Source organism: Miscanthus floridulus, chromosome 1, assembly GCF_019320115.1.
Source record: "Miscanthus floridulus cultivar M001 chromosome 1, ASM1932011v1, whole genome shotgun sequence".
NCBI lineage: Eukaryota > Viridiplantae > Streptophyta > Magnoliopsida > Poales > Poaceae > Miscanthus > Miscanthus floridulus.
In genome coordinates, this window is record NC_089580.1 from 183,226,950 (window position 1) to 183,248,980 (window position 22,031).

A 22,031-nucleotide genomic window follows, 5' to 3' on the forward strand; every position below is an offset into this window, starting at 1 on the left:
TGCTGTATGGCAGAGTAGATGGAGGCATGGCCGAAGGGTGCTTGATGCATGCTGTTGTCTTCAGTAGTCGTCGTTGGAGTAGATAAATCCATGGCCTTGACCCCTTTCCAGATTGTATTCAACTTCTTCATTGTCACGATGCTAAAGCTCAGTATGGATGGAAGCCAATAGATGCGATGCTAGACGGGGAGCTTGAACCGCCCTCTTGAACTGTGTGGACCGACCCTTCTTGATGCTCCTCAATCCGAACCATGTTGACGAAGTTGCATGGCTTTGGCTGAGGTCGATGTATAAAACACTAGATTCGAGCGGCGTTGTATATTGTACGCAGTAGTTGGAAGCAGTGTTTTCGCAGGCCAGTAGGGCTGAGCCTAGTAATTCTCCATCAAGGCTTCGCACTTGGAGAGCCAGAGACCCGTTGCGGGGGCTGGTCGGCAACGAACGGAGCGCCCTTCAGGAGTAGACGTGACCACGAGATCCGTACCGAGTCGTGCAGGACGACTGGCCTGAGCTGGTCGGGTAGATCTGTTGTGGGTAGTGGTTACCTGCTCGGTAGGTTGATTTTGAATCGAATCTACCAGAGCTAGGGTTTCAACAAGCTTGGTGCCGACCTGATCGATGGAGTCGAGCAGGTCGGTGTTGTCAATCCGCCTCCCTTTGTAGCGAGGAAGCGAACGATGGGTTGTCGGCGTGGCTGAAGACGATGCTGGTGTGGCCGGAGCTAGATCCAACATGGTCAGAGCCATAGCTGATGCTGGTGAAGCAGTGGTTGACGCAGATTAGATCCGTGCCTCCTCCGTGGTCATGGCGATGAAGTTGTCGGAGCTAGTGGTCCAGGTGATCTGGCCGATGGTGAACGTGAGGCCGTTCGGCGTAGCCATGGAACCGGGGACGATGACCATCTTGTTCGTCTGGGGAGCAGTACGCACACCCCCTACCTGGCGCGCCACTGTCGATGAAATATGATCGGCAGTCTACCTAGGGGTATGCCTAAGGTAGTAGATTATCGGCAGACAGGTGCGCAAGCTACGAACGAGATGGTGACGCAAGACAGACACGATGTTTTATCTAGATTCGGCCGCCGTGAAGGCGTAATACCTACGTCCTGCGTCTGATTGTATTGCTGTATGTTAATGAGATGTATCGATCTAGATGGATCGTATATGTATCCTGTCTGCTAGGGGACCCCTACATCTCCTTATATACTCTAGAGGAGGTAGGGTTACAAGGAAAGTATCCTATTTGGTACTATATAATGTTTTGCGGTGCACGCCGAGCAACGCCGTGCACGCCTTGATCTTGTGGGCTGGGCCACCTCTGATGGTGCGGCCCATGTCTTGTCTTGAGGATACCAGGGGCCATACCCCCACACATGCCTTTGTACGCCATGTCTTTGTATCTCCTACCCATCTCTACCATAAAAAAGATGGACACTACTACAAAAAGTTTTCTTTGGCAAGGAGGAAGGCTGAAAAATGAAACATCACCTAGTCAAATGGGTAAAGGTAACGAATCCCGAGAGGATTGGGCACCAAAGATCTGAGAAAAATGAACACTAGTTTGCTTTGTAAGTAGTGGCATAAGGTGGAAAATGGTAGCGGTATTTGGCATGATATTGTTCAAAGGAAATAAATAAAATCTAGGTGGTATTTTCAAGCTGAAAAAAAGCAATAACAATTCTCCTGTGTGGAATGATTTGCTTAAAGTAAAACATATCTACTTAAGAGGGAGAATCATGCTTGCGGGTAATGGGAAAACATAAGCTTCTAGCATGATAAGTGGTGTGGGAAGGTGTCCCTTAAGGACAAGTTTCCAAGGTTATATGAGATCAATGAAGAGCAATCTTGCTCAGTTGCAACTATAAAAATGAGAAATTGGTGGCTAACTTTTAGGAGATGGCTTTCGGAGGATTCTGCACAACCATTTTAGGAGATTGCATGACATCCTATATAGATGCAATGCGAATAATGAGAAGAATAAGGCAAAAAGGTATTGGGAAAAATCCAGAACTTTCTTGTTAAATCAATGTATAAACATTTATGTCGAAAGGATCAGGGACAAAACTTTAAACATATTTGGCAAGCCAAAATCCCCCTAAAATTTGGTAGTGTTCGGCTGAACTTGCTGTGGCTGAAGCTCTATAACTATGATTTACTGTAGCATGAACTGAAGAAGCTGCAGCCACAGCCAGGAAAAGCTACAGCGAGCACGCACGATCTTTATGAGGCTTCTGCTTCAAAACGCTATCCTTACTAAGGATAACCTCACAAAAAGAAATTGTAAAGGACGTCAAATCTGTGCCTTTTTGTACAGAAAAAGAATCAGTGGAACATCTCTTTTCTGGATGCACGACGGCGAAATACATTTGGAGTCTGATTGCATGTGCCCTTGGAGTCAGTTGCAGACCTTGTAATATTGATAGGTTTTGGGTTTGGATCAAGCTTAGCTTACCGAATAGTAAACCTATATATGCAGTGGGGCTGGCGGCTCTTTGTTGGGCAATATGGTGCACAAGTAATGCTATTTGTTTTGAGGACAAAAGAATCAAATCTCCTACTGAGATTATCTGTATGATGTGCTCCTTTTTTTTATTGGGTAGGCTTGCAGAAGGCAGACAAGGAAAGGCAAATGAAGCAAGGAGCGGAGAGCCTGAAGGTGACATCGCTCTACTTCCACAAGAAAGTCACAGAGGAAGACGACCAAGATGACCGGCAACTCATCATTCATAGCGCTGGGTGATCGTCTTCTGTAGCTGTCCTATTTTCTAGCCTGCATGCTAATGTCAGTGCCCCTGGCCTGTATCGGAAAAGTTTAAGTAGCCGTACTTGTGTTGGTATTTGCTGGCAAACCTTGTTTGTTCTATTGTCTTGCTTGATGTGTTCGGTAGGGCCAGTGCCGGATGATCCCTCAGTGGTCAGAGGCATGGGCGTGGGGAAGTTGTTGGCATCAAGTTATGTCTACGAACTTGCAAACTTTGTAATTCCATTGCTTTGGTAATGAAAATCGGTTCTACAATGTTGGAAAAAAACCTTCACTATTATTTCAAATTACCAGTGGAATACCCTGCAGAAGAAGAGCGACATGCCTATTTTGAAGTGGGCATGTCACATGATAAGACTGTGGCTATGGTCCTATGGAAATATTCACCAAGCATTGATGGTCCGTCATTGAAAAGGCTTAGCAGTTTACTCCATCATCCCTGTGTTTGGTTTTTCTTTTTGAGAGCTAAAAGAACAGCAAGAGGCTAGAACGTAATGAAGAGTTGGTTGTGTGCAAAACTCTTGCAGAGACCGGAATAAACTTCTTTTTTTCTAAAAATTGATATGGCTTGTACGGAATACCATTTATACTACGATTTCCATAGAAAAGTCTACTAAATTATGCTTCCATTAAACTATATTTCAGATAGAGTATATGCAATGCAACATGCATGGACATTAGATCAATTATCACGATGCTGAATTGCAATGCACAAGCACAACCAACACAGGCAACAAACAAAACCCAAATGTCATTATGTTCATTCTGTCCTAGACACATCATATCCAAATTCAATAAAATCAAGCAAAGAAATAAGGCATGTGTATGAAATCAATAGCCAAGCTGCAAGGAGTGAAAGGCACGCGCACCGGTAGAGGTCGCACTGAAGAGTACCAGAGGCACCGGGGCTGGCAATGCCACCAGCAGTTTCCAGCACCTTCCACACCTCTCCACCCTCCCCCACTGCCTTCCTCCAGCAGCCACTGTATGGACTAGTAGCTTGACCTAGGTGAGTCTAGTGGGTTAGGTGTGGTGCACACTTGTCAAATCTAGCACTAGGTAACTCCGAAGTAGCCCTTAGATCAATTAGAGAAAACTTCATTCACATATGATTTTGAGTTGGAAGTGAATGGAGCTTCAAATGTTGACCGAACGCTGGCAGTAGAGTCCGGTCAGTTCATTTGATCAAGTGAAGTCGTCTAGGATGCGACCAGAACGCTGAGTGAAATGTGACCGGACGCTGGGTGCCAAAGTTCGGTCAACTCTAATAAGGTTCCAAAGAGAGAATCCTGATCAGACGCATCCGGTCAGTGCTAACTGCTAACCGGACGCTGAACAGCGAAGTGATTGGACTCTGGGCTCCAGCGTCCGGTCAACATCAGTAAGCTTTCAGAGAGCAGTTTTCGTGACCGGACGCAGGTCAGAGTCCGGTCACAACTTAACGGCTCAGTGGCGGGGAGAACTGACCGGAGCAGTCCGGTCACCCCGTAGAATGCTAACTCAGGCACATAACGATTCGTTTTGAATGAGGGGGTATAAATACTTCCTCTATTCATTCAAGGGAGTACTCTTGCCCATTTCAACAGCTGAGAAACACCCTTGAGAGTGCCAAGGAGAGCAAGAGCCTAGTGAGGTGATTGAGATTTGAGAATCCAAGATTAAGGCCTCATTAGTGAAAAGAGAGTAGCAAGTGTGCATCCACCCTTCTCATTAGGCTTGTTGTGGTCAAGTGAGAGTTCTTGCTTATTACTCTTGGTGATCGCCATCACCTAGATGGCTTGGTGGTGATTGGGAGTTTAGTGATCATCCGACGGAGCTTGTGGATGACCCAACTCAAGTTATGAGCGGTTATCGGTGATTCACCAGCGACGGAGTGTCAAAGAATCAACCCGTAGAGAGCACTTGATCCTTGCGCTGATCAAGGGGGAGCTACATCCTTGCGTGGGTGCTCCAACTGAGGACTAGTGGGGAGTGGCAACTCTCCGATACCTCAGCAAAATATCGCAGCGTTCCTTTTTCTCTCTTTTGAGCAATTCAATTCTTGTCTTTACATTCTTAGAATTAGTCATACTAGAGTAGGACTTGGAACTTAGGGTGCTAATTTTTTGTGCAATAGATCATTAGAATCACATTCTAGGCACAAGGGGTGAAGTGGACTAAGTATAGGGTTTAATTATTGCAAAGAATTTTAGAATTAGCCCAATTCACCCTTCCCTCTTGGGCATCTTGATCCTTTCAAGCTCCTTCCTCACTGCGAGGATCTTGGCCACACCCCTAGGAGGCCAGTCGGCTCCTGCCACTTTACTGTTTTCAAATGCATGGACCATATGCAGAACTGATATCCTAAATTGTACAATGATGATTAGTTGTTTCATTCTCCATGTTATTTACTGAGCTTTTGGGGTTGTGGGATGATGAACTTTTTTTAGACGGAGACAATGGAATTGTGCAATGATGGTTAGTTCTTTCAATCTTCTATGACCCTTGTTATTTGCATTAGTTTTGTGATGACAATGTCATTATATCTTACCAATTCGCTTTTGCATGTGTTGTTTCATTTTCGTTACTCGCTACATTTTGTGCGTTTGTCACTGAGCATAAGTCCATTGTCAGTGATGTGTTCACATGATTTGTTGGTTGTTCTATTACTAACCACACCCCATAGTCAATGATGTATTTATTTCTATCCATCTCTGTCCACTTTCTTGCAGAATCCACTTTCTTGCAGGTCTGAAACAACATAACTGGAACTAAGGTCCTGTGGATTAGCTAGATTGGAAAGTGAACTGGTGAGTTCATTTGCTTTTATAGACTGCTATAAGCAAATTTCTATTCCATTAATTGAGTTCCTGTGGATCAGCTACCCCATTAAATGATTCATTGAGGAAATATTATGTAGGCTGCTATAGGCAGATTTCTATTCTGCAACACGCTTAGGCTGCTTTAGTTACAGGTTTGCAGCTGGGTTGGTATCTATTTACAGTGGGAATTGTTTTGCTTTTTTTTGCAGGAAAGAACATCAGTTTACCTCTCACGCTTAAGCATAGTTACTAAGCCTCAAATCTATTTGTTGTACCTGATTACCTACTATGCAAATCAATAGGATGGTACCCTTGTGTATAGTTTCAGTTTGTGGCTTTCATGGTACCTATCTTTATATGACAAGTCTGTAGCCACTGTATCGATGAGTAGAATAGCACTTTGTAGAATAGTGTAGACATGTGTGTGGCTTGCCCAACTGTTTAAATTAAAAATATTTTTTTCGTCCCAGTAGTCCAACTACGACACCCTTGCTTCAGTCAACGTTCGCGTGCACTTTGTTATAAGAAAGTTTTTGTCCACTGGTAGCAGAATTAATTTGTGTTGTTTGATTGTTTTCGTCATGGGCGCTCGCACTTTATTATAAGAAAGTTTTCGTCCATGATAGCAGAATCAATTTGCATCGTTCAATTGTCTTTCTACGACAAGCATGACAAAAACTTTCTTATAACAAAGAAAGTAATTTTTTTGTTCCAGTAGTACAACTACAACAGCCTTGCTTCATATTTTGCTACCACAAGTTTACGAGATACGTACCAATCGCTATGATCATGGGTCTGTTTCCAGTTAGCCTCTGCTAAATAGACCTGCATTGTTAAAAACGCTATATGCAGCGGCCTTAATTGTTTATTGTCCCGTTGTAGGCTCCAGTTCCTCGGCTCTTCAAGAAAGAAGAGTGATTTTCAGGACCCGAAAGGACTCAAAGTTTTGATTTCTATACTCTGCTTTTCTTATGTGCTGCTCATTACCTTTGACACAGTCAGAGTGATTTTATATCTCCACATATACAATTAGATTGGCTACATTTGTATTAGCTGCAGGTACACACGTGGGCTCATATATATCCTTATGAATATTTATGTCCATCTTTCTTTCATTATTGAATCATGGTTTTGTAATGATTTGCTTATTTTGACAGCTTCACTTGCCTATTAAAATTGTTGTAACTTCTAAGACCAAAAATACAACGATATGTTTAAAAAGTGTATTCAACCTGCTATGAAGCCAACGCATAGCTGTAGTATTTCTGATGTACAAAAGCATCCTCATGGATGCTCAGTAGTATCCTCATGTTGATTTGACATTTATCTGCTGCAGGAATTTTAGTGCAATATTTAATTCAGTTCCTACCGGTTTCATGCCATTTGCACTCGATTTTGTGTGCGTGCAATGGGTTTTCTTAGATTCTCCTGCTATTACTTCATAGACCTACTTATAGCTGTGTTTGCTCTGTATTGCACTAGACCCTCTTGTTGGGTTTACTTTTCAGCCTGTATATGTACAACGTGAACGCCAATGCAGCCGGCTAACTTGGACTGTCCACTATCCAAATTATGCATGTCTATTTAGTGTAGAGACTAATTTCTTTGCCCTTGCCATGTAGCGATGAAGCAGTAATTTCCTACCAATTCAGTCATCACCTAGGATTCTGAAACGATCTGTTGTTTTGGCGAGAGCCTTTTTTTAACATTTTACTTTACATTTCAATTCATGCATCTATGGCATTTATTTCTGCTTGTGTTAACCTCTTCAACCATGTTAGGTTATTACCTGTTTTTAGATTGCTTTTACTTGCCTTCTCAATGCACACATCATGCCTCCAGGATCTGGTAAATTTCCGAATTCTCAAACTGAATCTCCTTATCTTATGCCTCGCAAACCACAGAGAGATAACAAAAGCAAATCTGCATACAGATTCATCCACCTAGGAAGCTTCTGTCTCCACAGACAGTAACCTCTGAGACCGAGAAGCGAGATGCTAATAAGGTCATCACCGACAAGGTCAACACCGAGTGCTTGACCTACAATGTTTAATTACCTGGACCTGTCACTGTGTGTATAAACTATGTGTCATCATATCATCACTGCCGTTGCTACCTAGCATCAACCCTAATGTATAAAGCTTGCAAGTGTTGTCAACTGTTATGTTAGCTCTACAGACCGGACCTGTGCATTTAAGGTGGACCATTACCGCGCTTATCACATCTATCTATGTAAAATATATGTATATACCATCCTCATGCTACGACCCTGAGTATTTGTCATGTCAGTTGTTAAAGATTAGATGATTGTTCAATCCTACGCTGCATCTTTGGTTGGATAACCGACGCGCGCAAGGGCTGCACGTGATGGACTAGTGTGTATGAAATCAATACCCCTATGAAATCAATACCCGACTTAGAGGGTGTTTGGATCCGGACGACTAAAATTTAGGAGGTGTCACATGATGTCGCATGGGGTAGTTCAGGATACTAATAAAAAAATAAATTACAGAATCTATCAGTAATCCACGAGACGAATTTATTAAGTCTAATTAATTCAGTCATTGGCCCTGTTCGCTTGTCTTATAATCCATACTTTTCAGCTTGTTTTTTCAGATAGAATAGTAGTTTTTCTCTCACAACAAATCAGCCGGAATAGTATTTCGGCTTGTTTTTCAGCGAAGCGAACGGGGCCACTAGCACAGGTTTACTGTAGCACCATATTGTCAAATCATGGGCTAATTAGGTTTAAAAGATTTCGTCTTGCAAATTAGTCGTAAACTATATAATTAGTTTTATAATTAATCTATATTTAATACTCCGTGCATGTATCAAACATCTGATGGGACAACGACTAAAGTTTAAAGTTGAGCATCAAACACCCCCCTTACATCGACACAGCAGCTAACTTGTTGTGGAGGACTACAGAGGACGGAGGAAACAAGCGGGGGCCTTCTTTCTGCTCACCCCCCGTCAGAGTGGGTGCCGTCTACGTCGAGCACAGCTGAGCGCTTACTGCCGGGGGATGCGAAGCCATGGGGGGAGAGGGGTAGAGCAAAGGGCGGAGGTGCTGGCCTACTATGGCGGCATGGGCGTGTGGGTCAGCGGGGCTACCGGTCTGCTGGAGTGCTGGTGCGTTGCCGCATGCGGTGGACGAGAGAAGGGTAAGGGAGTACGACGGCGCGACCGATGAGCAGGGGAAGGAGTACGCGAGAGGTGGCGCGGGCAGAGCGGCCAGAGGCAGAGTAGGCAGAGCGACAAGCGGGCGGAGCGCCGCGCGCTCGTGCGTGTATCCCGTGCGGGGTGCGGCTATGGGGAGGGGTGAGCAGTGGATAGGCCTGATGTCCAGATTTCTCATGGTCCTCGATGGCCACCCACGGGGGAAAATCGAAACCCTATCCCGCCCCATTTCGGGTCGCCGAACCCGAAAACCCGCGGGGCAAAAAATGGACCTGCCCCTATCCCCACCGGGTCCAAACCCGTGGGTTTTGGATTTAGACCCGCCCCATTGCGATCCTTAGGAGAAATACAGTAGCTGAACCTTAACACACAAGGAACCATTGCAAATATGAAGGCAAAACATGTAGTCAACCCCCAACCACAAAAGAAAATAGAAGACCATGCGAACCTGATAGAAAGAGGAATAGGAGGATATGGCACTGAGAGATGTCGCGGCTGTTGCGATGGGGAGTGGATGCACGAAAGAAGGGCCGCGACAGCGGCGGCGTGGGAGGCAGGGTGAAAGCTCTAGTTTGGTTTTGGTTAATTGATGAAACCCTAAGTGCTAACCTAGTTTATCAAAGTGATTATGAGATAGCTAGCACTACTCCAAGTGATGAAGCAATGGCACAGATCATGACGATGGTGATGGCATGGTGATGATCAAATGCTTGAAATAGGAAAAGAAGAAAGAGAAAAACAAAAGGCTCAAGGCAAAGCTATAAATAGTAGGAGCCATTTTGCTTCTGTGATCAAGACACTTAGCGAGTGTGATCACATTTAGGATCGATAGCCGTACTATTAAGAGGGGTGAAACTCGTATCGAAATGCGGTTATCAAAGTGCCACTAGATGCTCTAACTCATTGCATATGCATTTAGGATCTAGTGGAGTGCTAACACCCTTAAAAATGTTTGTGAAAATATGCTAACACATGTGCACAAGGTGATACACTTGGTGGTTGGCACATTTGAGCAAGGGTTAGAAACTTCACCAGCGGAGTGTTCGCCCGTAGAGTGCGGATAGTCTGACGGTGCCACCGACGCTCTTTACAGAAAAGACAAAGGTCACTGAAAGTGACCGGACGCTGGTCTTGGTTGGACCAGCGCGTTCGGTCAGTGACAGCAGAGGGCGCATGCTTCGGTCTTTGATCGGACGCTGGGCGGGTGCGTCCGGTCAGTGCTAACGTACGCTGACATAGGGCATACAGAAGAGACGTTGAGCGATCGGACGCTGGGTGAGTCCAGTCGGGCATGACCGGACGCTTCCGGTCGTGATAATTCATGTTTGGAACCTTACTGGAAACGACCGAACACTGAGGTCCAGCGTCCGGTCATTTTCTAACTAACGCGTTCGGTCATTTTCTAACTAACGCGTTTGGTCATCAATTGACCCGTGGCGCACATCACACGACCTGACGCTGAGGTCTAGCGTCCGGTCAATATGATCGGAGCGTCTGGTCGGCCTATGTTCAGTGCAGTGAGGAGCCCAACGGCTTTATCTCATGGGGGCTTCTATTTAAGCCCTATGGCAGGCTCAAGCTCACTCTCTTGGCCATTTGCATTGACATAGCAACCTTGTGAGCTTAGCCAAAGCTCTCCCACTCATCTCCATCATTGATTCATCATCTTTGTGAGATTGGGAGAGAATCCAAGTGCATTGCTTGAGTGATTGCATCTAGAGGCACTTGGCATTCGTGTTTCGCTGTGGAATTCACTTGCTAATCTTGGTGGTTGCCGCCACCTAGATGGCTTGGAGCAGCGAGGATCGTTGAGTGGAGGTTGGTGATTGTCTCTAGCTTCGATCGTGGTGATTGTGAGGGGTCTTGTGCCTTCCCAAGCGGAGAGCCGAAAGGTAACTCTAGTGGATTGCTCATGTCATTGAGTTACCTCATTTGTGGGTTGGTTCTTGCGGTGTCCAATTGTGTGTACGAGGTTCGTGCAACACCTCTTAGCCGCCGAACCACCAAGTGTTGGTCAACACAACGGGGACTAACGTGTCGGCAAGCACGTGAACCTCAGAAGAAAAATTGGTTGTCTATTGCCCTTTGCTATTCTTCTGGTGATTGATTTAGTATTCATCTTGTGATTGGTTTACTCCTCTTCACGATGGTATAATCACCCTACTCACTCATTTATATTCTTGCAAACTAGTTGTGGCAAGCTCTTTAGTGTAATTAGAATTAAGAGCTTGCTTTGTTATTTTAAGTTCATCTAGTGGAGCTCTTTAGAGTAGCAAGATTGAGAGCTCTTAGTGACTAGTAATATTGCAAGTTGTGTGCCTAATAATCATTGCAACTAGAATTGTTGAATAGGTGGCTTGCAACCCTTGTAGAGCTAAAGCAAGTTTGTATTTCGCTATTTGTCATACTAATCAAATTGCTCTAGTTGATTTGTAGGTTTCTAAATAGGCTATTCACCCCTCTCTAGCCATATTAGGACCTTTCAAGTGGTATCAGAGCTGTGGTCACCGTTTGATTGAAGGCTTAACAACCTCAGTGTCAAATTATGGCTCAAGTTGTGTTCAACCATGTGGGGGGCAAACCACCGTTTTTTGATGACACATGCTATGATTATTGGAAGAGAAAGATAAGGATGTATCTTGGTTCAATCAATGATCAAGTATGAAAAGTGACCGAGAATGACTATGCTATCATTGATCCCGATGACCCCACCAACCAAGACAAGACCAAGAAGCAATGCAATATAATGGCTCTTAACACCATATACAATGCCATTGATTTCAAGGTGTTTGAGCAAATCAAGGATTGTGAAAGAGCAAATAAGGTGTGGAGGATATTGGAGGAAATATATGAGGGCACACTGACAGTGAAGAGTGCTAAGTTGTATATTCTCAAGGATAAGTTGACAAGCTTCAAGATGAAGGAAGATGAGAGTATTCCGGAAATGTTCCATCGGATGCAAGTGATTGTAAATGACTTGAAGGCCTTGGGAGAGAAGATCAAGGATGATGATGTCTCTCATCGGTTCTTGATGTGCTTACCTCCTAGATTTGAGATGTTGAGATTGCTTATCATAAGAGGAGGATTGAAGGAGATTACCCCTAACCAAGTACTAGGTGATGTCATGACCCAAGAGACATACTGTGTGGAAAGGGAGGGGGATGACAAGGATGACAAGAAGAAGAAGAAAAGAAGAAGAAGAAGAGTATAGCATTCAAGGCTAGCTCATCATCATCCAAGAACATGGGCAAGTCCAAGAAATAATCAAGTGATGATGATAATCTTAGTGATATTGATGATGAAGCTATGGCCCTCTTTGTATGCAAGATGGGAAAATTCATGAAGAAGAAGGGCTATGGAGCAAGAAAGAGAAGAGATCACACCAAAAGCAAAGAATATGTGAGAAGATGCTATAATTGCAAGAGCCCCGATCACGTTGTAGCAAATTGTCCCTACAATAGTGATAATGATGAGGATGAGAAAAAGAAGCTCAAAAAGGATAAGAAAGAAAAGAAGGAGAAGAGAATGACCTTCTAAAAGAAGAAGAAAGGTGGAGGCTATGTGGTCACATGTGATAGTGATGGCTCTTCGGATAGTGATAGCTCTAGTGATGATGATAAAAAATCTATCAAGAGAGCACTAGCAAGCATCGCCATCAACGACAAGCTCTCTATCTTCGACACTCCATCGGCATACCTCATGGCAAAGCCTACCAAGGTAAAGTATGATGTGAGTGATGATGATGAATGTGAAAGTGATACTTGTAGGAATGATGATAATGATGATGATGAGGAATGAGGATGAGGAGTACACCAAGGAAGAACTCTTGGACATGTGTGAGCAAGTGTACGCTTGCAATGAGATGAAGAGAAAGGAGTAGCAAAGAATTACACAAGAAGGTAAAATTTCTTGAGCAATCCTTTGATGAGCTCAATGCCACTCATAAGAGGCTAATGGAAGCCTATGAGAAGCTTGGCAAAGCTCACTCTAAGCTTGAAAAGGCTCACTCCTCTCTCATTGAGCATGTCAAAGTGGAGGAAGCCAAGAAGGAGCAAGTGATCGCATCATGTGATGTGGGACTAACTTGTGATCTTATTGATAAATCTTTTTATAAGCCCATTGTAGTTGCTCCCACTAACTCTTCTTGTAGCACTACCACTTCCACTTCACCTTTGAGTGATGGTCTCTCTTGTGATGCCTCACTAATGGTGGAAAATGAGACCCCCAAGAAGGAGGTGAATGAGCTCACTCGTGCCTTAGGCAATGCCTATGGTGGAGATGCCCACTTGCTAAAGTGCTTGGGTAGCCAAAGGTTTTCTCTCAACAAAGAGAGATTAGGCTATACCCTCAAGAAAGGTAAGGCGGTCTTTGTCACTCCCAAAGTTAGCTTTATGAAGGGAAATGGCCGGTTTTGCAATAGATGCAAACAAGTTGGGCATATAGAGCAATATTGCAAGACTAACAAGAACAAGTTACCTAAATTTGATTCTTGTTACATGCTTTTTAAGGGTGCCAATGGTGTGAAGGCTAAGTTCATTGATACACTAATTGTGGGCCCAAAGAAGAAGGCCATTTGGGTACCAAAGACCTTGGTAACTAACCTTCAAGGACCCAAGTAAGTTTAGGTACCTAAAATGAATTGATCTTCTTTTGTAGGTCAATTATAAAGCTGGAGGAAGGCATTAGGTGCTTGATAGTGGGTGCACACAACACATGACCGGTGATCCAAGAATGTTTAATTCAATCAATGAAAACAAGAGCAATGGGATTGACAGTATCACATTTGGTGACAATGGCAAAGGCAAGGTCAAAGGGCTTGGTAAGATTGCAATATCTAATGACTTGAGCATTTCCAATGTGCTACTAGTAGAGAGCTTGAACTTTAACCTTTTATCGGTAGCTCAATTGTGTGATCTTGGTTTCAAGTGCATATTTGGTGTGGATGATGTAGAGATTATAAGTGTAGACTGGCTCTAACTTGATATTCAAAGGATTTAGATATGAAAATCTATACTTGGTTGATTTCAATGCTAGAGAAGCTCAATTGACAACATGTTTGATCACTAAGTCTAGCATGGGTTGGTTATGGCATAGAAGGCTTGGTCATGTTGGAATGAAACAATTGAACAAGTTGATCAATCATGATTTAGTTAGAGGCTTGAAAGATGTCATATTTGAAAAGGATAAGCTATGTAGTGCATGTCAAGCCGGAAAGCAAGTTGGTAACACACACCTAAGAAGAGCATGATGAGCACATCTAAGGCATTTGAGTTGATGCACATGGACTTGTTTGGACCAACCACATACACTAGCATTGGTGAAAACAAATATGGATTTATGATTGTGGATGATTTCACTAGATACACATGGGTATTCTTTCTAGTGGACAAGAGTGATGTGTTTGCAACATTCAAATTATTTGTCAAGGGGCATTCACAATGAGTTTGAAACAACCATCAAGAAAGTTAAAAGCGACAATGGTAGTGAGTTCAAGAACACAAAGATTGATGAGTTGTGTAATGAATTTGGAATTAGACATCAATTCTTGGCCAAGTACACTCCACAATCAAATGGCCTTATTGAGAGGAAGAATAGAACACTCATTGACATGGCAAGATCAATGTTGAGTGAGTACAATGTGAGTCATTCATTTTGGGCCGAAGCAATCAACATGGCTTGCTATTATAGCAACCGGCTCTATTGTCATCCCATGATGGAGAAGACACCTTATGGGCTATTGAATGGAAGAAAGCCAAATATAGCATACTTTCAGGTTTTTGGTTGTAAATGCTACATATTGAAGAAAGGCACTAGATTGAGCAAGTTCGAAAAGAAATGTGATGAAGGTTTCTTGCTTGGCTACTCCACTACTAGCAAGGCTTATAGAGTTTGGAATTTGGCTAGTGGTACTCTTGAGGAGGTTCATGATGTGGAGTTTGATGAAACAAATGGTTCCCAAGAGGAAGATGAGAATCTAGATGATGTAAGAGGCACTAAATTAGTCAATGCAATGAAGAACATGGATATTGGTGATATAAGGCCTAGAGAGGTGATTAATGTTGAAGATGACAAGAATAAAGTGCTCTCTAACTTAAATGTGCAAGCTAGTGGTTCTCATGATCAAGTTCAAGCAAGAACTAGTGATGATAAAGTGCAAGATCAACAACAAGTGGCTAGTTCATCATCTCAACCAAGTGATCTATCAAATGCAAGCAATCAAGTGCAAGTATTTCAACCAACCAATGTTGCAAGAGATCATCCCTTAGACACTATCATTGGTGATATTTCAAGAGGTGTGCAAACTAGATCAAGACTGGCTTCATTTTGTGAGCATTTCTCATTTGTGTCATTCATTGAACCTAAGAAGATAGATGAAGCTTTGAAGGATGCTGATTGGGTCAATGCTATGCATGAAGAGCTAAACAATTTTACAAGAAACCAAGTATGGGAGTTAGTTGAGAGGCCTAAGGATCATAATGTGATTGGAACCAAGTGGGTCTTTCGGAACAAGCAAGATCAAGATGGGATAGTAATAAGGAACAAAGCAAGATTAGTAGCTCAAGGTTACACTCAAGTTGAAGGTCTTGACTTTGGAGAAACATATGCCCCGGTTGCAAGATTGGAAGTAATTAGGATCTTGTTAGCCTATGCTTGTGCCCACAACATCAAGTTGTACCAAATAGGATGTGAAGAGTGCATTTCTCAATGGGTACATCAATGAGCTTGTGTATGTTGAGCAACCTCCCAGTTTTGAAGATGAGAAGAAACCCAACCATGTTTATAAGTTGAGAAAGGTTTTGTATGAATTAAAACAAGCACCTAGAGCATGGTATGAGAGATTGAGAGATTTCCTACTCTCTAAGGGATTCAAGATGGGAAAGGTTGACACCACTCTCTTCACCAAGAAGCTTAGAAATGACTTGTTTGTAATGCAAATCTATGTTGATGATATCATATTTGGGTCAACATATCAAGATTTTTGTGAGGAGTTTGGTAAGATGATGGCAAGTGAGTTTGAGATGTCCATGATTAGAGAGCTTAGTTACTTCCTTGGTCTTCAAATCAAGCAAATAAAGAATGGCATATTTGTGAGTCAAGGCAAGTATATCAAGGACATGCTCAAGAAGTTTGAAATGGATGATAGTAAAGCTATTAGTACACCAATGGGGACAAGTGGAAGCTTAGATAGTGATGCTAGTGGCAACATGGTGGATCAAAAGATGTATCGGTCTATGATTGGAAGCCTACTCTATGTGACCGCATCAAGGCCGAATGTGATATTTAGTGTATGTATGTGTGCTAGATTTCAAGCCTCACCAAGAGAAAGTCATTTGAAGGCAACAAAGAGAATATTGAGGTACTTGAAGCATACACAAAATGTTGGATTGTGGTATCCTAAAGGAGCAAGATTTGAGTTGATTGGATATTCGAACTCTGATTATGCGGGATGCAAAGTTGAGAGAAAGAGCACATCGGGCACATGTCAACTATTGGGAAGATCACTTGTGTCTTGGTCATCAAAGAAGCAAAATAGTGTAGCACTTTCAACCGCCGAAGCGGAGTACATTTTGGCCGGTAGTTATTGTACTCAATTACTTTGGATGAAGGCTACTTTGAGTGACTTTGGAATCAAATTCAAGCAAGTGCCATTGCTATGTGACAATGAGAGTGCCGTAAAGCTCACCAACAACCCGGTTCAATATTCAAGAGCAAAGCATATTGATGTCTGCCATCATTTCATAAGAGATCACCAACAAAAAGGGGACATTTGCATTGAGAGTGTAGGCACCAAAGATCAACTTGCCTATATCTTCACTAAGCCACTTGACGAGAAGAGGTTTTGCAAGCTAAGGAATGAATTGAACATACTTGACTTCTCCAATATGTGTTGATGCACCCCCCACTTATATGACATGCCTCTCCTTCGACCAATCCAAGGTAAAAGTTGATTGGCATGGCATACATACTTGCTAAGGACATGTTTAGTGCATCTAGACATATTTCACATTTGAATAGGCTCATTCATGAAAATCGAATGAATTTGATGCTTGTATGGTACCACTATTGCTTGTATGCTTGAAATGATCTAGTGGTAGCATATGACATGTTTGTGGGCTTGTAAACCTAGTGTTTGATCTAGAAAATAAGTTATAAGTATTTAACTCAACATGGTACAAGATAACCCTTATTTGGAGGTGTGAAAAAGCTTGTCCTTGGATCAAACCGAGTTAAATATCTTTTGCAAAGTAATCTAGATTGAACCAAATTGAGAAAATGATCCTCATTTCACATGGTTTCACCCCAACCTATCTATAATTTCAGCTCACCTTTTATGCTAATTGTTGACAAAGGGGGAGAGAAATTCACAAAGATAATAAGATAGGAGGAGCAAACAAATGAAATGACATTGACATTGTAAGGGATCAATGTAAGGGGATCAATAAAAAATGCACACAAGTAGGGGGAGCAAGCTCATAAACTTGTATGTTATATTTTTATGTGCATTTCATATATTTGCTTGCATAGCACAAGTTCTAAATTTCAATATCCATGCTTGTGTGGTGTATGCTAGTTATAGGCTTGGATGATGAAATGAAAAACTAGCATGCATAGGCTAAAGTAACTAGACTTATGTTCATTCTATGGAAACTAGACCCTTGCTTGTAATGTTGATCTCATGGGGTATTCTAGTTTTTATGTATGTCTAGTTACTAATGGTGCTAAGGATGGTATATTGATGCACTCCGATTGGTATCACGCTTCAAAGGTCCATCTCTTATACCTTAGCATCATTTGGTAGAAATTGACTCCTATATTTCCTATCTAAGCATATGTGCAAGCTACAATCCAAACTCTTAGCACATATGTAGGAGGAGTAATTACTACCATTTGGAATTCATGAAACTTGTCCATATCCTTTACACATTGTAAATATGCTTGAGCAAGCAACATGGATTCAATTAAATTTCAACTCATATCTTTGAGAAAGGGTTGTCATCAATTACCAAAAATGGGGAGATTGAAAGCTCTAGTTTAGTTTTGGTTAATTGATGAAACCCTAAGTGCTAACCTAGTTTATCAAAGTGATTATGAGATAGGTAGCACTACTCCAAGTGATGAAGCAATGGCGAAGATCATGACGATGGTGATGGCATGGTGATGATCAAATGCTTGAACTTAGAAAAGAAGAAAGAGAAAAACAAAAGGCTCAAGGCAAAGGTATAAATAGTAGGAGCCATTTTATTTTCGTGATCAAGACACTTAGCGAGTGTGATCACATTTAGGATCGATAGCTGTACTATTAAGAGGGGTGAAACTCGTATCGAAATACGGTTATCAAAGTGCCACTAGATACTCTAACTCATTGCATATGCATTTAGGATCTAGTGGAGTGCTAACACCCTTAAAAATGTTTATGAAAATATGCTAACACATGTGCACAAGGTGATACACTTGGTGGTTGGCATATTTGAGCAAGGGTTAGAAACTTCACCGGCACTCTTTATAGAAAAGGCGAAGGTCATTGAAAGTGACCGGACGCTGGTCTCGGTTGGACCAGCGCGTCCGGTCAGTGGCAGCAGAGGGCACGTGCTTCGGTCTTCGATCGGACGCTGACGCTAAAAGTGACCGGACGTGGGGCGGGTGCGTCCGGTCAGTGCTGACGTACGCTGACGTAGGGCGTACAGAAGAGACATTGAGCGACCAGACGCTGGGTGAGTCCGGTCGGGCATGATCGGACGCTTCTGGTCATGATAATTCGCGTTTGGAACCTTACTAGAAATGACCGGACGCTGAGGTCCAACGTTCGGTCATTTTCTAACTAACGCGTTCAGTCATTTTCTAACTAACGCGTTTGAAGCCGATGACACGTGGCGCACATCGCACGACTGGACGCTGAGGTCCAGCGTCCGGTCAATATGTCCGGAGCGTTCGGTCAGCCCGTGTTCAGTGCAGTGAGGAGCCCAACGGCTCTATCTCGTGGAGGCTTCTATTTAAGCCCCATGGCCGGCTCAAGCTCACTCTCTTAGCCATTTGCATTGACATAGCAACCTTGTGAGCTTAGCCAAAGCCCTCCCACTCATCTCCATCATTGATTCATCATCTTTGTGAGATTGGGAGAGAATCCATGTGCATTGCTTGAGTGATTGCATCTAGAGACACTTGGCATTCGTGTTTCGCTGCCGGATTCACTTGTTACTCTTGGTGGTTGCCGCCACCTAGATAGCTTGGAGCAGCGAGGATCGTTTAGCGGAGGTTGGTGATTGTCTCCGGCTCCGATCGTGGTGATTGTGAGGGGTCTTGTGCCTTCCCCAGCGGAGAGCCGAAAGGTAACTCTAGTGGATTGCTCGTATCATTGAGGTACCTCACTTGTGGGTTGGTTCTTGCGGTGTCCAATTGTGTGGACAAGGTTCGTGCAACACCTCTTAGCCGTCGAATCACCAAGTGTTGGTCGACACAATGGGGACTAGCATGTCGGCAAGCACGTGAACCTCGGAAGAAAAATTGGTTGTCTACTGCCCTTTGGTATTCTCCCAGTGATTGATTTAGTATTCATCTTGTGATTGGTTCACTCCTCTTCACGACAGTATAATCACCATACTCACTCATTTATATTCTTGCAGACTAGGTGTGGCAAGCTCTTTAGTGTAATTAGAATTGAGAGCTTGCTTTGTTATTTTAAGTTCATCTAGTGGAGCTCTTTAGAGTAGCAAGATTGAGAGCTCTTAGTGACTAGTAATATTGCAAGTTGTGTGCCTAATAATCATTGCAACTAGAATTGTTGGATAGGTGGCTTGCGACCCTTGTAGAGCTAAAGCAAGTTTGTATTTCGCTATTTGTCATACTAATCAAATTGCTTTAGTTGATTTGTAGATTTCTAAATAGGCTATTCACCCCCCCTCTAGCCATATTAGGACCTTTCAGCGGGCGCGGGTCACAGCCGCAACCGGCGTTTAGGGCGCGTCTGCGGCAAGCACGTAGTGCGGCGCCGTGGACAACGTGCGCAGAGGCAAAGGTAGGGAGTCGGTGGCAGAGTCTGAGGCGAGCGCACGTGGGAGCCGAGCGCATAGGGCGCGGCTACGCTGAGCGCTTAGGCCGACGAGCACGGAGGCGGTGGCCGAGCCGAGCGCGGCGGAATCGTCGAGAGAGGACGTTTCTTTTTTTTTTGGACACACAGGACGGAAGGGGGATGAAAAATGGTGCGCAAGTTGTAGAACTATCTAGAAGTAGCGACGACACATGTGATTGCAGCCCGTAGATGGTAGATCTGGCGGCCGAGAATTGACGGTGACGTGGCCGCACTAGGGGTCAGTAAAATGTAAAATGATGTATGAAAATAAGGGTAACGGTGGATTACTACTACTTTGGAGGACAGAAATTGGATTTGGAAACACCTTTCTGGAAACTTTAAGCAGGATTTCAAATAAAATTCAAAATTATGAATTATTTATCTCAGCCTAAAATCAAAATTTCATCTCGGAAGTTTTGAGTGATCATTATCGTCGAATCCTCTGCGTGCAGAGCCATTAGTACGTCCGTGTCTGAACATGGTCGAGCCATTCCAGCTGTCGCCACACTCCGCCAACCGCTACATCTAGAAGTGAACGGCGAGCGGTAACTACTCCGCCTCCTCTGCGTACAGAGCCTTCTTATGTGGAATAACTTCGTTGGTTGGAGCTAAGTTCATCTGGAGGGCCTCTGTGACGCCAAAGGTGAAGTTCTTCTTTTGGCTTGCTCTCCACGGCTGCTTGTGGACTGCCGAGCACAGGAAACGACATGGCCTTCAATCAGAGGCCAACTGCGCGCTATGTGACCAAGACGACAAGACCACCGATCATCTTCTGGCCTCTTGCTCCTTCACGCGCGAGGTCTGGGTCCGCCTCCTCGTGACCGCGGGACTGCAGCAGCTTGGGCCACGCCATGACTCGACCGTGGCCGCGCAGCAGCTTGGCCACGCCATGACTCAGACCGTGGCCGATTGGTGGATGCAGACCCGAGTGGCCTTCCCACATACGTTCAGGCGCGGCTTCGACTCCCTTGTCCTACTTATCTCTCGGAGAGAATTATCTATTTGACACTGAAACAAATCAGTGTTTTGTATTTGGCACTTGAAAATTTGAACTTTCCTATTTGGCATAAGTTAAAATTTTCTTTTTTAAATGGCACTGCCGTCCATTTTCATGGGTCATCTGTTAGTTGACTAGTTTAACCGTGTCAGTTTTTTCCTTCTGTGTCCAATACCCCTACGTTAGATGCGAAAGACTAAAATTTAGTCGAGCCCCCGGAATCCCGCGGCATCTCTCCGTCGTAGAGGTTAATGTCCGGCACGCTCACGTCCTGCCCCGGCCGGAAGCCCTCCGAGGTGTTGGCATTGCAGAGCGCGCGGATGCCGTTCGCGTACAGCTCCGGGTGCCCCATCGACGTCGCAGGACCCTGTGCATATATGCGGCCACCGCAAGTAAGATCTAGTAAAATGGTCGTCAAACCGTTTGCGTCGATCGAGCAAGATGCCAAGATTTCGTAGCTAGCGGGCTAGCTGCGACACTGACCCAATCATGGCAGGCGAGCATGAAGTGGTCGGTGCTGGCGGAGCGGTTCTAGTAGGGGTGACGGGACGCGACGACGCGGACGTAGTCGGCGACGATGGCGCGGAGAGGGGTTTTGTCGTAGGTGTTGGGGCGGTACGCGAACTGCACCATCTTGGAGACGCTGAACGGCAGAAAAAAGGCGTGGGCGCGCGCGGGTTCCGACGTGCGGACGCCACTGGCTGCCCGACGCCGGCGGCTGCCCTGCCTCGACGACGAAGCTGACGACGGCGCCATGAGCTCGAGCTGCTCGATGAAGCGCCCCTCGATGGTGTAGATGTTCTTGCACGGACCGTCGTGCAGGATCGGCGGCTCGCCGTCACGGGCCACGGGCTTTGTAACAGTTTCCACTTGCACGCGCTAATGCCCGCTTTCGAAAAAAAAATAACGTCGAATCCCCGACTTATATATTAAATAAAAAACAAAACGAATACTTTGGCTGTGTTTAGTTTGTGAAATTTAGGAATTTGACTATTGTAGCACTTTCATTTTTATTTGTCAATTAGTGTTCAATCATGGACTAATTAGACTCAAAACGTTCGTCTCGCGATTTTTAACCAAACTGTGTAATTAGTTTTTTTCGTTTACATTTAATGCTCCATACACGTATCACAAGATTCGATGTGACGACTACTGTAACACTTTTTTGAAAATTTTTGGAAACTAAACACAGCCTTTGTACGGCGCAACCGAGCCGCCAAAACGT

General features: G+C 44.0%; 1 pseudogene; it reads right to left on the bottom strand.

Annotated features, from left to right (window-relative positions):
• LOC136467971 (bifunctional dethiobiotin synthetase/7,8-diamino-pelargonic acid aminotransferase, mitochondrial-like) overlaps window positions 1-21,158 on the bottom strand; it is a 48,727-nt pseudogene extending 27,569 nt beyond the window's left edge.
• Window positions 21,159-22,031: the final 873 nt, after the last annotated feature.